Genomic DNA, 17,595 nt, shown 5'->3' on the forward strand with positions numbered 1-17,595 from the left:
CTAAAATGACTTCCCACTAATTTAGCAATCATGTCTCACTTCTAGCCCCACGCTCTTTCACATCCAACCTAAATCACCAGACATAAAACAGGTTTTCACCTTGGCTCCCAAGTGTGCAACAAAGGTTTGAGATTTTTGATGGGAAGTGTTTGCATTGTTATCTTTATATGCCAGGCAGAATCCAAAAAATGTTTTCCTCAAGTAAATGTCTAATATTGGAGGTATGATGGGGAAGAAAGAGGTAAATGGAAGCAAATGTTTTGGGATTACAATGAGTTGGTAGATTAAAAAAATACATACAGAGTACTCTGTCAGAAATACTGGGTGAGCAAATGGGTGTAACTAAGGAAATGATTCTTTTGAGCTGGGACACAGGATCTGAATTGTTTAGACAAAGTATGGCCTTGTTAAGTTTAATTCTGGAGGCTGTCAACAAAAACAATGACTAGAAAACAGAAATCAAAGTCTAAGCCAACTGTATTTGAAGTGTTGAATATTGTAACATAGATAAAAGAACTGGACATGGGATCATTAGAAAAGGAAAGGAGCAAATTACATAGAAATAAATGGAAATTGTGTGAACAGTACATACGAAATAATGTTCTGGAGGAGGAGTGAGATTTATGGGAAGGCAGGAACTGAACAATTTATGTAATGTTGGACTGATGATAGTTATGAAAAAGAACATATGTGAAGTATAATATATTTAACTGGAAACATTATTATGACTTGTTTTCTTTTATATTAACGTATGTTTGCCTATATCTTAAATAAATGTATTAAAAAACAAGTTTACACCTGTAAAAGAATAATCTGGAAGCTGGGGAGTCAGGGGACAGACTTCCTGTCATTAATGTGTATAAGTGTACGTAGGAGAGGGGCAAAACTTTAAAATGAAACCATAATGAAATAATATGTCTGACAAACAAGCTGTTCACTTCTAAAATGGACACAGTTAGTATATTAAGTTATAAATAAAAACAAAAGGAAGCAAGGGGAGAAGACAGACACATATCCTTTTCAGGTATTTTTTCTTCTTCATAAGTGTTTTAATAATATTCAACTTGTCTAATAAATCAGATTCTTCCAGACTTTCTTTTTCCACATACTGTATTGTACTGTATGGGTTGTGCAAATGTTAGTCTGTTAACAGTCTGGTATATGAGATGGTCTTTATGATGCAATGTGACTATTTTGACTTGGATCACCTCTGTGAAGATGCTTGTGGTATTCACTTCCCAGAGCAAAGCAATTAGTACTGAGAAAAGCATGCATAGACAAAATTAGGAATAGAACAGTAGAGATATAGTCATCTACTTCAATAATCCAATCATCAGGAGTGGACTATTCCTGGTTAACCAATGGTCTATTAGTGGAATAAAACAAATCTCATAACTTATTCCAATTCATGATCTAAGCAAATACACCTGTTTGTTTGTCTGTCTGACTGTCTGTTTGCTTGTTTATCTGGGTTGGTCCAAGGGACTGTTTGAGTCAAGGCACAAGCCCAAGGCAATGAAATACAGAGCATATAATATATTCAAAGTGCACATAAATACCATATTATTGCAATACTAAGATGTTGATGTAGCTAAACAAGAATGGCAAGGAATGGAAAGGAAGAATTGCAATCTACAGGCAAGAATAATTAACATGCTAGCAGGTGGCATAAACTCTGCATTTATGTTGTTTATAACTTGTATTTTCAACTTGTATTAACCATTATGTTGGAGCTTTTCTCCTCGGGCCTCTACTGAAAAAGGATATGTATCCAGCTAGACTAGCCCGGTTAACAAATGTAAAATAAATAAATAATAAATAAATAATAAATGTTAGCTATAGTCATTGAAGATGCACTAGAGTCACTACATCAGCAGTAACACAAAGGATGGCTTTCACAGAACTTTAATTTTTTCTAGTCCAGTATAAAGAGATGCTGAAAACATTCAGTAACCACCACATATCTACTGTCATTTAAGTTTCCAGATGCTATCAAAAATACCAGATTCATATGTGGGGGTTGTAAGACAACACAAAAGCAGACCTTTTGTGCTGCCAAGATAAATGTCTGAAATGCTGCACTTTCATTTTAGATCAACACTGCCTCATATCAGACTACATGTTTACATAAATGTATAATTGAGACTTAACACCATATTGTTTCAGCATGCTTTTTGAAACATTATTCCAAAACATGTGTCAATAACAGACTTACTAAAAAATTACATCAAAGTTTTTTTTCAGTCAGTACTGTGAGCAGCAGTAAACAGATTTTTGTGTGACATTCCAGAGAGAAGAAAACATGTTAAAAGCAGCTGTCTGTTTGTTTTACATCTTGGCTTCATGACCAGTGTAATAGCATTTTCCTTGGTGGAGAGGAAGTTGCTTTTACTCGGTGAAAAGAGTTCAACAAAAAATGTATACTATGCTATAGGAAGCTACAGCACAGAAGATATGTTGTGAGTACTGGAATTACTAGTAGTCAGAAGGATATGCGGACCTTTCCAGAAATTGCCTGGAATCCATTTACCAACTTCAGATGCAATGTTCTCATTCAGATGACAATACAACCTGTACAACTATTATCCATAAATTCTGCTCTTGTGGCAGAACACAAGTAACAGTTTACAGGGTAGATGGAAATTCCATGGATACTGTATTGGAGTATTAGACATGGGACTACCTGCTTACAGTTTGGGATTAATCAAGTTATTGAAATGGACAAAAGGTACTGCATTCTTAAAAAGTTAATATTGCTCAGAGCAGAATCTGTGTCACCCCTCTCCAAAATGGAATACATTTCCCCATTTATACAGTCAACCCCTGACATACTGGAAGGCAGATGATCTGAGAGAGTGGAAATGCTCACACCTTGGTTAGCTGTTTTAGGGTCCCACTGCAGCAAGGTCAGCAGAAATCCTTTGCCTTCTTTCCTGATCTTGCTCATTCAGTATAAAGTCATCACTGAGCCATGAAACTGTTATACCTGCTCAAAGAAATATAACAATAAATGAATCACTTATGAACAGGTTTATTCATTTAAAAGTAGTTTAATGCTTAATTCTAAGTATATTCTGTAAAATGGTTATTTACAGTTAATATGTTAAATTCATCACAAATGTTAATAAAATTAGCACAGTAAAGTAAATAGTTAACATTGACAAATTACTTAACCTTCAATTAAAAATGTAAAGCTCTGAAGCCAGTAATGGTGCCCTACTTGGGTCACAGTAGTCCGTCCTAAGTAGATGAAATCTCAGAAACCTTCTAAAAGAAGTCTCCAACGCACATGTTTGGATCAGGAAATATAACTGATTCCAAAGGACTGGGACAAAATATACAAAAGAAATCCTGCAACATGTCTCAAGCCCAGCCTTTAAAACCGCTAACAGCTTCTTACCTGACAACCTAAGCTGGCGAGGAGGGACGTAAGGTTTCAACTCTCAGATAAGCAGGAGTCAGATCATTTAGGGCAAAGTGAAAATGCGAATCTTAAACATGGACCTGGCCACAGTGGGCAACCAGCACAGATCCCCAGTTTGATATGGCACCTTCAGCCTGTGCCACTCAGAAATTTTGCCACATCCTTCTGAACCTGTCAGAATTTTAAAGATGTGATGATGATGTGCAAATCCTGGTATCTGGATTCAGATATTGACCATATATTATATATTCCTGAGTAAATGGCCTTATTAGACAACAGGCTGGCAGAAATCAGAGGTGATGCAATTGGGGCATTTGAAAAAGGAGACATGCAGTTTGCTCATCTGCCAGAGATTTTAATGACAAAGTACATTCAAGCAGTTTGTTACCACTTAGTTTGGGAATAAGAAAATAAATGTTTTCTTCATTGTCCTGTACTAAACCCCATGAGATTGTGCGCAGGGAGCACTGTTTAAATGTTTTTAGGAAACCTTAGTAAAATGGTGACAGAACATCTGGCAGTTAGTGCAGAGAATTAAAGCTCTTGGCTGTTAATGAACTGCTTTATGCAATTAATGTTACAGCGCTTGATTCCTTCTACCTCTATTTGCCTGCACTGTGATGCTTAGCAAGTCGTTTAACCAGAGGTCTCTAGTTGCCTCTGGAAAAGGCTCTTATGTCCAGTGGGCTTCCCACTTAACAAAGACATAAAATAAATATTATTGCCATTCAGAACCTGAATTTATAAGTTATTAGCTAGTTGATTGGACTGGTCCATTGGCCCTTTACAGTCATGACGTGGGTCAGAGGCATTTACTTCAAATGAGTGTACAATGCAATACAGCAGTTTCCTTATAGGAAATAAGATGGTTGTATTTTATATACAACATTTACTACAGATTTACAGCTTAGAACATGCATACCTTTGTACTGTTTATTGAGAATCCATGCAATCTACAAAGAATCATATTTACATGGTTATCATTTATTTGGTGTATGAATCAGTCATGTGAAGTAATTTCTGAGTACACTAGATGCAGTTAGGAAATGAATCGGTATTCTTAAAAGTCTTCATTATTAGAAATTAATTTATATTCATTTTAGGCAATGTTTTACCATACAGAGATTGGGCTTTTAGACAAGCTAGATACTTAGTTCTTAACTGGGAAATCAGCAGTTATAACACGTCATAGTAAAAATCTACTAGGCTTAGCAATGCATTAGGTATAATTTTGTTCTTTCCAGAAGGATGCAGGATGAAATATGTGATATCTACTCTGCAAATGAATACTGACCATAACTGCGTTGAGCTTGCTGTCATAGTCTTCCTTTTTGATGCTCCCATGGCCTTGGATAATATGAATTATTTACCCAGTTGAACTAGCCTTGAAATGAGGTCACATGGCATTTTAGAGCAGTCATTATAGTCCAGTGAAAGTACACAGTAAGCCACCCACTGACTGGCCCTTTTCACTTATAAGGACCAAATGAAAAAAAACATCATTTTGGGTCTATAGATTGGCCAGCTTGTTCGTAGAACACCCATCTATTTTTCAGTGTTTTTACTACCCATTACTCCTTTATTCCCATATGATATCACCATTCTGGATTTACGTATTACACAACAGGGATTTCCTTCTGGTCTTATGTGACTAGTCCATGTTTATACTCTGTGTGAATAATGACTACGTTTTAATTGAATTTCTCAGCTAAAAGAAGCTTAAGATAACTCCTTTGACTAAAAAAAAAAAACTTATGGAAGCTCTGTGTGCATGGAGAGATAAAATCCAGAAAATGACACAGGTGATCCAAGTTTGAGTAGCAGCTTGGGTGCCTGTTAGAGTTTGAAGAGAGGATAGGAGTGAGCTGCCACTGTAGGCTCACTCATCCAGGGGGTAGGGAGTCAGGGCTGGCTTGCTGGTTGGTTGACATTCAAAGAGATCACTACATTTTGCACCCACGGAGCATGAACATGTGAACGTGCAGTGCCTTCATGTATCCAAGTAAGCATAGAGAGAGAGAGCGAGAGAGAGAGAGAGGTGGAGTGTTTGCAGGTATAATCCCTACAGCTGGCAAGTTGGACATAAAGCTCAATGAGCTCAGTGAGCTACTGCAAGGAAGGGGGATGAGGGACTGTCTGTCAGAGGAAGGTAGGCCTCCCCACTAGACCAGTAAGCTGACCCCCATGCTATACCTTCTGACAGTTAAACAAATTGGCAAATAAAGCACTGTGAGCTTGAAGGAATGGGTCATAAGACTTTTATTTAGTCTAGGTGTGCCTGGTTCTTGCCCCCCTCATGAAACAAGTGGGCCACTTGAGAGAAGGTAGTGGAGATATTGGGTAGGTTCTGTGGGGTACAAAAAATAAACTTATAATTTTTCTTAAGGTCTTAAGGTCAAGGTTTGTCAAATGTCTACTTTCCCACAATGCCATGTTGGATTTTTTTAACATGTGTATATGAGAATTATTTACAATAAATTCTTTAGAATACCCACAGGCAGTGTGTCCACCTGTAATATTGCTGACTTGGAACAACTAGCAAACTGAGAAGCCTGAGGACTGACCAGGTGTGCAGACTTGAGCAGCTAATATCCAGCTTGCCTGCCTCGAGGGTAAGGCATGGGATTTTGTGTCATAATCCCAGCCTCTAGCTAAGGTTGGAGAGCAGCATTAGTGTCACACAGATGTGTGTGTGCACAGAGGGAAGGGTGTCAGTCAGTGTGACACGGGCAGGAATACCTGTGGACATATGGTTACATTGTTGCATATTCCTCCCCTTGGTAAAATGTAGGGCATATAAAGGCATCCTTGCATTTAGGAGCAGATATTGCATGGTTGGAGTACATAAATCTCCTTTCTTGCCCCCTCAAGGAGGTTGTCAGATGTATAACCTGGTTGTTGGCCCCTGTCTGGAGGAAGCAAGCTAGATGTGTAGGGGGTTGTTGGAGAAGAAAAGGCGCTTAACACCTGCAGATGGTCATCCTGGTTAAGGGGACCAAAAAATTCTAAAAATAAATCTTTAGAATACTACTGAGTTGATATGAACAAGTTCACTGGACTGTGGATGAAAGCACATATCCCTTTCTTTAATGCATGGTGATGTCTGGTGAAATAAAACAAGGAGAGCATCCACATATTCCTATTTTAATTATTTTTATTGCAAGATAATACTACTATAGAACTCTTTTATACTTTCTTGTGCATATTTATTTGGGTCATTTTTAGTAGATGTCAGTCTGTTTTCATTGTCTTCTAATTTTCTTTATTTGATAATTGAATAAGAGAACTAGTTTACAGACCCTTTTTTGCCATGAGTCTGGCCAAAGGCAAAAATAAACACTTGAAAATAACTGAACACTGAGCATAATGTTTAACTTGATCAGCTAAACAATCAATATAGCTATGATGCGAAGACATTGAATCAAGCAACATCTAAACATGAGACAAATCACAAGAAATAGCAAATGAATTAGAAAAATATGTGTATTTCAGTCAAAATGCTAAAATCACCAGTAGAGTATTCAAGAATACAGTGAATATAAAAAGTTTACACACCCCTGTTAAAATGCCAGGTTTTTGTGGTATAAAAAATGAGACCACAATAAATCATTTCAAAACATTTCCCACCTCTAATGTGACCTATAACCTTTACAATTTAATTGAAAAACAAACAAATTCTGTTAGGGGAAAAATATAAAAAACGTACAATAAGCTGGTTGCATAAGTATGCACACCCTTAAACTAATAATTTGTTGAAGCACCTTTTGATTTAATTACAGCCATTCAGTCTTCTTGAGTAGGAGTCTATCAGCATGGCACATCTTGACTTGGCAAAATTTGCCCACTCTTCCTTGCAAAAGTGTTCCAAATCTGTCAGATTGCGAGGGCATCTCTTGTGCACAGCCCTCTTCAGGTCACCCCACAGATTTTCTATTGGATTTAGGTCTGGGCTCTGGCTGGGCCATTCCAAAACTTTAATCTTCTTTTGGTGAAGCCATTCTTTTGTTGATTTGGGTGTGTGCTTGGGGTCATTGCCAAGTTGAAAGGTGAAATTCCTCTTCATCTTTAGCTTTCAAGCAGATGCCTGAAGGTTTTGGGCCAAAAGTGACTGGTATTTGGAACTGTTCCCTCCACCTTGACTAAAGCCCCAGTTCCAGCTGAAGAAAAGCAAACCCAAAGCATGATACTGCCACCACCATGCTTCACCTTGTGGATGGTATTCTTTTGGTGATGCAAATTGTTGTTTTTGTGCCAAATGTACCTTTTGGGATTGTGTCCAAAAAGTTCAACCTTGATCTCATCAGACCATTACATATTTTCCTAGATGCTTTTGGGAGACTTGATGTATTGTTTTGCAAATTTTAGCCAGGCCTGTATGTTTTTCTGTGTAAGAAAAGGCTTCTGTCTCGCAAACCTACCCCATAGTCCAGACATATGGAGAATACAGGAGATTGTTGTCACATGTAGTACACAACCAGTACTTGCCAGAAATTCTTGCAGCTCCTTCAGTGTTGTTGTAGGTCTCTTGGCAGTCTCCCTAACCAGTTTTTGTCTTGCCTTTTCATCAATTTTGGAGGGACATCCAGTTCTTTGCAACATCACTGTTGTCCCATATTTTCTCCACTTTTTGATGACTGTCTTCACTGTGTTCCATGGTATATCCAATGCTGTGGAAATTTTTTTGTATCCTTCTCCTGACTGATACCTTTCAACAACAAGATCCCTTTGATGTTTTGTAAACTCTCTGTGAATTATGGCTTTTGCTGTATGGGCAACTGAGTAAATGTCATGAAAATCCTACTAGGACAGCTGAACTTTATTTGAGGTAATCAGTGTATCTTTAATTGTTGACAGCTGTGTACCCAAGATGACTGAATGCTGTAATTAAATCAAAAGGTGCTTCAACAAAGTATTAGTTTAAGGGTGTGCACACTTAAGCAAACAGCTTATTGTACGTTTTTTTATTTTTTATATTTTTCCCCTAACAGATTTGTTTGTTTTTCAATTGAATTGTACAGGTTATAGGTCACATTAAAGGTGGAAAAAGTTTTGAAATGATTTATTGTGGTCTCATATTTTATATCATAAAAACCTGGCATTTTAACAGGGGTGTGTACATTTTTTATATCCACTGTAGCTAAAATCACTTTGCAGCACAGAATATCAGTTGTAAAGTATTTGTATTCAAGAGTAGCTCAAAATCAGTTTTCCAGTACAAAATATTGCAATGTCACAATGATTACAAGAATCACAAAAAAAACTTAATAATGTCTTGAATACAGATACTAAAAAAACAAAATGAACACACTAGCTTTGGACTACACTGTTTTAATGTTAATTTGAGAGGTTTGTTTCCTTGTTTACACAACTTCATCTGAATAATCATTATAGCACATCCTCCCTCTTTATATACACCTAAATAAATCAATTACAATTCAATAACTAACAGTATATATCACAACAATGTGAATATTTGTATTAATACCATTGTTAATTACAAAAAATGAATTCATTTGCATGAAATAGTATATCATTAAAGTTCTGGTTAAGAAATAATTTCACATGTTGATATAATTGTAAATATACCAACAGCTTTATAACTTAGCCAATCTAAATGTGAGTGCAGTATTAATGGACAACTTATCATCAATCTCTGGTAGATGAGTAACATTCAACAAAATCTGGCAGTATAGCTCCCCATATTCCAAGTAAGTTTCCCAATTAACACCTTTGATATCCTTTGGGATTTTTTCTAAAATATAAAACCTTTGCATGTTTTGTGTGTTTACAGTGCATGTTCCTAACATCACATCTTTTAGCAGCATAAATATTTTGGCATAGTATGCTTTGCAAAGCATGTTCAGTTTTAACAGCATAAAAATGAGGCAGTTAAGGCAAGCTGTCAAATAAACCACTTCTTTGGTTTTACAATTATACTTACTATGTGTTGCAGTCACTCAGTAGTGGTGATATATTGGGCTTTCTGCACAGGATGCCAGTCATTTTATATAGGTAAAATGAAGAAAAGCCTTAAGGCAAGAATATATCAATGCATCTGTTGCATTTTGAAGGGTGACACAAGAAACACCCTTGCTAAGCATTCTAATATGTGCTCCAACACACGCATATATCTGTTTTCTGTACCTGAGAAGGGTACAACCTTGCTGGGGGGATTAGAAAAATAAACTGGAATTTCATGAGTTATTATGGCAACTCAGAACTCATGCAACAGTTTTTCCAGATCTCCGTGAGAATGTCATTATAGCAAGTGTGTTAAAGGAAAACTCCACCCTAGAACTAAAATCTGTTTTTTTTTTTCACTTTGTCTTTGTTTCCTGACCTATTTTAATACCCCAAAATCACTCCAAGTGCTTTATTTGTAATTTTAGCCTGTTTTCCACAATATGGCTACCAATAGGGCTTGACGTATCAACGTGATCTTGTTCTCCCTCAACCCTTTCTCTTTCCCATAATGCTTTATATGACTCATGCCAGACATAAGGAAGTAACTTTGAATTCCCATGCCATTGGCATATAATAGAATTTGTGTGAGTCACTGTTATTTTCTTAACCTTCTGTAAAAGGACTGCTTCTTTTCTGTCTCTACTCACCCTCATTTATGTTTGGCTTAGACCTTGTTTTACACTATACTTAGAAGTTATCCAGCTACAGCCAGAAAAGTAACTAAATTGCAGGCCTTTGTTCAGGGTTTTCTTTTGTAGTTCAAGAGGAACAAAGGAAAATGCTTGAGAGACAGAATAAAGCACAAGTGCTGATTAGAAAAATTAGAAGTATGTTGGAAATGAACCAGAGACTGGATTTGGGAGATGGAGATCAACAGGAAGAAAATCTGCAACTCAGAAATTGATTAATAAATGTGGAATTACAAAGCATTAATTACATTTGTGATGTATGATAGTTCAAGAAAATCTAGAAATATTGGACATTTTTGACTTTGTGAAACTTTATTTATCTGGAAGAACATTTAGGAGGGGGAATAGGAAAAAAAGAGTTAACTGTAAGTAAAATAAAATGTTGTTCTTAACAGCATTTTTATAATATATGGCATATACTCCTTGCTATAAAGTAAAGTCTTTTCAGTTACTTTTTGTGTAATAGGAATACTAATGTAAACATTTAGGAGGGGGAATAGGAAAAAAAGAGTTAACTGTAAGTAAAATAAAATGTTGTTCTTAACAGCATTTTTATAATATATGGCATATACTCCTTGCTATAAAGTAAAGTCTTTTCAGTTACTTTTTGTGTAATAGGAATACTAATGTAAACAGGTTCCCCTGTTTTTTTTTTTTCGTCTTTCTTTCTTCTTGCTTATGTTTAAGAAATGTAGACACTGCAATGTAAAAAGAGAAGAAAGCCTGGACAAAAGAGCATGATATAAGAATAATTGATATGTACTTTTCATACTTTTGAATAGGGGAATGACTGGATTAAGGCCCTTGTCTTAATTTAATAGCAAGTTTTAAGGGAAGCAAATAAATAAAAGAACACTAAATATAATGAAAAGTTTCCTTCTAGCACATGTGTTCACAGCTCAATATGTGTAGTGGACGGCAACTATGTATCTGCTCCTCATGTTTCTATGGAAACAATCTGATAAGGATTAATAAAAGCAGAATACTTCTTTCTTTCAATGACTAGGAAATAATGTTTTCTGAAAGCATTCAAGTTGTTTTCTGCATCTGGAAGAGGAATAAAGGTAAACAAAAAACAGACATCACTTAGTGGAAGTAGAAGTACAGGCTAGAACAATGCATGGATAGCTTTCATTAAAGGTTAAGTCAAACCTGTGAGTGTGGCTGTCAGTCTGGGGCAATTGTTCCTATTAGCAGGTTTTACACTTTGTTATTTGAAGATGTACATAGTTTTTTGTGTTAGTACTAAGATAATAGGTTTTTGGAGTGTTCTGGTGGGGTGTTTGTTTTTTTGAAGGTTTTCATTAAAACAAGACGTTTTGCAAGATGTGTCAAATGGATCTGACATGAAATAACTGTATAAAAAATCACACTGACAAACTTTAGTGTATGCATGTAACACAAAAGCTGAAACTAGACATTAAAAAATGTTATACATAACAGGTAGGAAGTACAACTTCTTACCATTGTGACGTAACACTTTCAATATTATATTTAAATGTAAATGGTCTCACAAATATATACAAAAAAGAAAGAGTAGTGAATCATGTTAAAATGCAGGATGCAAATAGCTGTGCTACAGGAGACACATTTTGTAAATAAATGAGCATGTGAATCTGATAAAGAAAGGATTTCAGGATGGTTATCCGGCAGAATATCTGGGAGAAAGAAAAAGGAGAGTACTCATATTAATTGCAAGAGGCGCTCCAATAATAATAGAAGAGGAAAAAAGATAACAATGGCAGATTTGTAGTAGTAAGGGGCTACTGGCAAGGGAGGAAGATTACATTGGCATGTATTTATATTCCACTTGAAACTGCTACTGTGGAGATTAAGAAAATTCATGGAGAAATAATCATCTTTCACCAGGGAATATTACTTATAGATGGGGACTTGGATTTGATTTGCATCAGTGAGGATGTATCAGGGGGTGGGGGTGGGGCTAGAAGGGAAAATATAACAAAAGAGGCTAGATTTTTGAACAAATTTATGAAAATACTTGGTATGGAAAATGTGAACTTAGTAGCAAGAGTTCAGAGAGAATTTAAGGTACAATAACTGGGCTAGGCTAGGCAGAAATTATATTTTACAGAAATGTGGGCATTTAACTGAAAGGTTTGATGTGCATGCAGTAACTATTTCAGATCACACAACAATAATAACTAAAATAAATGCAGCGTAATGAAATTAAATGAAACACAGGCACTTATCTGTTAAAAAGAGAGGAATTTAAAGAATGGGTAGTGGAAATTATTTTGCATTCTGTTCATTTATTGATGAGAATATAACTTTTAGACATCCAGATACAGGTTAAATTTGGTATCTTAAAGCTCATGCCAATTGCAATACAAAACGCATAGTTTACCTTGCACACTTTAATATATGTCCAGTCTTCTATGTAGGGAAGACTAATAGGCGACTTAGGGAAAGAATCAGGGACCACAGTTAGTGTACATGAAGAGGCTTAGAGTATAGTGCTTTGGCCAAACACAGCAATCATGCAGGGTATGAGCACACTTTTCAATTTTAGTGCTTCAAGTAATACAAGAGAACTGCAGGATGGGTGATATTACTAATTGAGCTGAGGCACTGGAAGTTAAATGGATTTTGAGGTTAGCTGCACATTTGGGACATGGGATGAATGACTATATTTCTTTGAAACCCATTTTGAAATCTAGAAAACTGAAGAAGTAAAATTTTTTAGAGCAAAAGTTTTAAGCATGTTATGTTATATGGTTCTTGTATTTGCAGTTTTTATTGAGGTTTTCATTGTCTGTCTTAACTTTGCCTGTTGCTAAATCATTTCACTTTAAAATTCTTGAACACTTTAATTGAATATTTGTCTTATCTGGGGTGTGTGTGTGTGTGTATATATATATATATATATATATATATATATATATATATATATATATATACTGGTGGGAGTTGTTTTAAAAAAATGTCTGATGAAGCAATGATGCTATTGTGAAGGTGCTTATAATAAACCAGTATTCTTTTTGAAACTTTGAGTTTGGAGCCTGCCTTGTTTCCACACCAGCTTTTACTGCTTCTGTTGTTTCCTGCATTTTTTTCCGGTGTGGTTAATTGCTGGGGTATCCCTTGGTTTTGCTGGTAGAGTTTTTAGTAGACTCTAAAACAGAAGCTGCTTTTAAGAAAAGAATAATTAGTAGGGCATATAAATATTGCATGATAACTATAGGAATCAAGCCAAGGAGGTTAGAAAGGATTGGGAAGACAGATTGGATAAGCAATTCACAAATAAATAATGAGGGATATATGCATGGCTCCCAAATATGAAACAAATTCAAGAAGATATTTTTGTACCCCTAGCAGACTCCAGAGAATTCTTTTCTCAGGTAGATTGCAAATGTTGGAGCTGTGATGGGGAAGAAAGAGGTAATTGGGAACATACTTTGTGGGAGTGTAATGAGTTGGTAGACTTTAAAAATTAATTCCCTGCAGACTACTCTAACATAAATATTGGGTGAGCAAATTGGTGTTATTAAGGAAATGATTTTTGAGCTATCATACAGAATCAGAATTGCCTAGACACATAGTAAGGCCTTACTGAGTTTCATTCTAGTGGATGTCAAAAATGCAAGTACTAGAAAATGGAAATCAAAGTCTAAACCAAATGTACTAGAAGTAGTGACTGTAGTAACTGAGACAAAACAACTGGAAGATGGAACTTTAGAAAATGGTAGGAGCAAATTACATAAAAAATGGGAGTTGTGGGAACAATACATACAGAATAAAGTTTTGGAAGAAGAATGAGGTTTAAGGGAAGCCAGAAATTGGATGAGCTTTGTAATGTTTGACTAATAATGAATGGATAGATTATAAGTGATTAATAATATTTGCAACTGAAAATATGTCAGTATGGTTTGTTTTCATCTATATAAATGTGTTATTACCTATGTCATAAGTAATAATTTAATAGAGATCATTCTGATGAAGTCGTGAGGCGAACACTGACAAAAGCGCTAAATAAAAATGTTCAGTGGTTCGACAGAGTGCTTCCTTGCTTTATTCAAACCAGCACACTAGCTTAAACAAAAGAAAATACAGTTTAAAAAAATGCCAGAAGAAAAACATTTTGGGCAGTTAATTTTTTAATAAAAACTTTAGTGCTTTCATTTGTTTCAATGAAATACAAGCTTCATCAGAATCCTTATCAACTATATCAGTTTTCGGTATCCCAAAAGTCCATTCCATCATCTTGGATCCTCCATTGGGAACTATAGTTTTGGCATCTCACTCTGCAACAGAGCCACTAGCTAAATTTATTGATGGACCTGTCAAGGGAGTGCCTGGATAACATCTGCCATATTTTGAAAGATTTGTGGAAATTTTGGAAGAACATGACAGATATTCCCTTTGCAATGGACTGGTTCTTGATAACAATCAGTATCAAAAACATAAGGAGGGGCTGAATTGGTTCATTGAAGTGATTTCCAGTAATCAAAACCTGGATAACAACATTAGACTGCTGTACAGTTTTATGGACATTGTTTTACATAACAATTTTGTGGTCTTTGATGGAGAATATTACCATCAGAGGACTGGAGTAGTCATGGGCGTGGCATGTGCCCCAATTTATGCTGCTGTAGATGGGAGAGTAACATTTTGTTTAAAGCTGACAGGTTTAATTTTTGTCAGGTTTACTTCCATTATCTGGACAGCATTCTTATGATTTGGTCAGGGGGTGGAGATACACTAAGGGATTTTATTAAGTGGATGGATGTCTCCACAGATTTTTAAAAAAATTTTCCCACTCCTGTTTGAGAGATGTGGCCAGTTATTTGGATGTTATGGTCACCAAGAATAATATGAACCAACGGTTTCACTCATGCATTTACAGGAAACCTCCTCACAGGAATTCTCTGCTACATTTTCATGTCATTGTCCTTTCCATCAAAAAACATGTGCCGTTAGAGGGCAAATGAGCAGAATTTCAAATCTTACCTCTGATAACATTGTTTTCAGTACTGAGTTAAACACATTCCAGGAAAAGTTACAGGGTAAGGGATACTCTGTAGTTGACACACACTACAGGACCAAGCTTAAGTTATATGAGAGACTTATAGTCTTAAGCCATAGCTTAGATTCTGAAACCATCAAGTGGGTTATACACAAATACCGGTGTAATTTTTTCACTTGGGAATACAACAAGATGCCACAGGCAATGAACCTTTTTTGTTTACAAAACAAATTTGAAGAGAATTTTTGAGAGGGCAGTTAGTGAGACAAACACCTCGACCAACAACTAGAAGGGTGTACACAGATGTTACAGGTGCAGTCAGTGTAAGTAGGTTGCAAGGGCCAGAGTTAAATGACACAAAATCTTTAGAACAGTTTACCATTTGAAAGAATAAACTGTAACACCATGGAAGTGATGTATTTGGCTTGCTGCACATGATGTGAGCCATTTTATCTAGACAAAATGGAGAAAAGCCTATATCAACACACCAACTGCATTTTGAAGGGTGACATAAGAAACATCCAGTAACCATTTGAAATGTCGGGACCTGCTAGAAAATGTCTTGAAAGATGGAGACTGAATGGCCTAAAGGTCGGACTTGTATATACTGAATTTGAGATGCCATTTCTGAGAATATACCCTTTTCTCCAAAGTATGCCAATCTTGGAGTTTATATATATAAGTTTGGGGGATGTGGGAGGCTTGCCTACCACATGGGAGGAGGGTTGCAGGGGGAGCTTGGCCCCCTACAAAAAGACATTTTAAGGAGAAGAGCAAGTTTCAAGATCCACTCTTCTCCTGTTTTTTTATTCCTTTCTTTTTTGTGGCTTTTCTGCACTCGGCATTTTGATTGTCAACATTTCAACAGGGAGCCAAAACACTTTTACTAAACATTCTAATGTTTGCTCCAACACAGGATTTATCTGTTCTCTGTACTTGAGAATCTACAATCTTACCTCAGGAGGAATGACTGAAAAAATAAATTGGAATTTTGTGAGTTGTTGTGGCAACTCTGAACTTATGCAACAAGTTCTGTAGGTCTCATTGATAATGTCAGTATAGCAAGTGTGCTCAGGATGAAACCTGTTAGCCTTTAAATGTTAAAGGGGTAAAAGTGTTTTCATTTGTTTATGTTTTGTGTCTTTACACTTAACTCCTATGCACTATGCAAGCTTTTATTTTCTTTTACTATTACGCGTAATAGTGATGTAGCTGAAACATTTTATGGTAGGCTTCTAGGCCCCCAAGCCTTTCTGTGTTGGAGGGAAGCCTTCTAGCTTAATTTTGTTTCTTAGAACTAGCCAGTTTTTTGTTTCAGCACTTGTTCAGAACTTATTGTAAGCACTAAATAAGCTACAAATTACTACAGCACTCAACTTTCCTCACTGTCTAGAGGAAAACAGTTTCTAGTACTTAACAAATAAACACCTATCCAGGCATGTCTAAGGGTCAGCCCCCTGTGTTTTCTCCTGTCTACCTGATGAATCTGGGCATCTTGGGGCAATGCAGTAATTGCCTCATGTACACAGACAACCCTCTCCTCCTACCACCCAACACTACAACCTGTGAGAGATGCACTTATATAGCCAAACTGGAAGCAAAGCTCTCTTCACCCAAGACTGGACTAGACAGTCAAGAGGAGAAGGTAAACACTTGCACCACACCACACTCAGCACATAGTCCCTCAAAACCTACACCACCAAAACACACACATAGAAACACAAAACACATACCTACATTCGTGGAGGCTCTCAGTAAAAACCTGCCCAAGCAACAGGGACCTCCAAAGCAGAAACACAAGCAACCTCCACCCCCCAACGCAACCCAAATAACACATAGCCCACAAACTCAGTGTGCCACTCAACCACAGCCCATAAGGTATAACAACATACCCAACACTCTAGTCATAGGTGACTCTATAGTCAGGCACACTGATGTTCCACTCACCAGGCTAAACAAGGAGAAAGTTACTGTCAGCTGCCTGTCGGGTGCCAGGATCCGCCACATAACACATGCACTCAGGTCACTCCACAACAAGTACAAATATGACTCTGTCATTGTCCATGTTGGTGTGAATGACCTGAGACGTACCTCCCTGGATTACATGAAAAGGGACATGGAGGAGCTGTCCGATCTTGTAGCCCAGGCAGGTATGACCCTAGCCCAGAGTAGCATCCTGCCATCACCCAGAATGATACAAACTTCAACAACTGGCTAAGCTTCTGGTGTCATTCTAAGGGGATCCAGTATCTGTCTGCCTGGGATGACATGATCAACAAGCCACAATGCTTTGCCAGAGATGGCCTGCACCTGTCGCCCCTGAGATTCCAGATACTGGCTAAGGCTCTAGCCACCCCTATAGTGCCTTTTTTAAGCAAGGTTCAAATGACAAATTCACCACCCTAACAGGTACAGGCTAGAAGAATCTGAGGGTATTGTTACTCAATGCTAGAAGTCTAAACCTCAAAATGCACTCTCTCGAGGTACTCCTTAAAATGGAGAACATCGACATCTGTGCAGTGACAGAGACCTGG

At 36.8% G+C, this 17,595-nt stretch overlaps 1 protein-coding gene across 2 annotated transcripts in view; it reads left to right on the forward strand.

Annotated features, from left to right (window-relative positions):
- The window catches only part of MPPED1 (metallophosphoesterase domain containing 1), a 1,214,292-nt gene that overhangs the window by 1,009,943 nt on the left and 186,754 nt on the right, over positions 1 to 17,595 (forward strand). The window lies entirely within an intron of this gene.

The sequence above is a fragment of the Protopterus annectens genome, chromosome 11.part0, assembly GCF_019279795.1.
Source record: "Protopterus annectens isolate FY-2018-M chromosome 11.part0, PAN1.0, whole genome shotgun sequence".
In the NCBI taxonomy this organism is placed as follows: Eukaryota; Metazoa; Chordata; order Ceratodontiformes; family Protopteridae; genus Protopterus; species Protopterus annectens.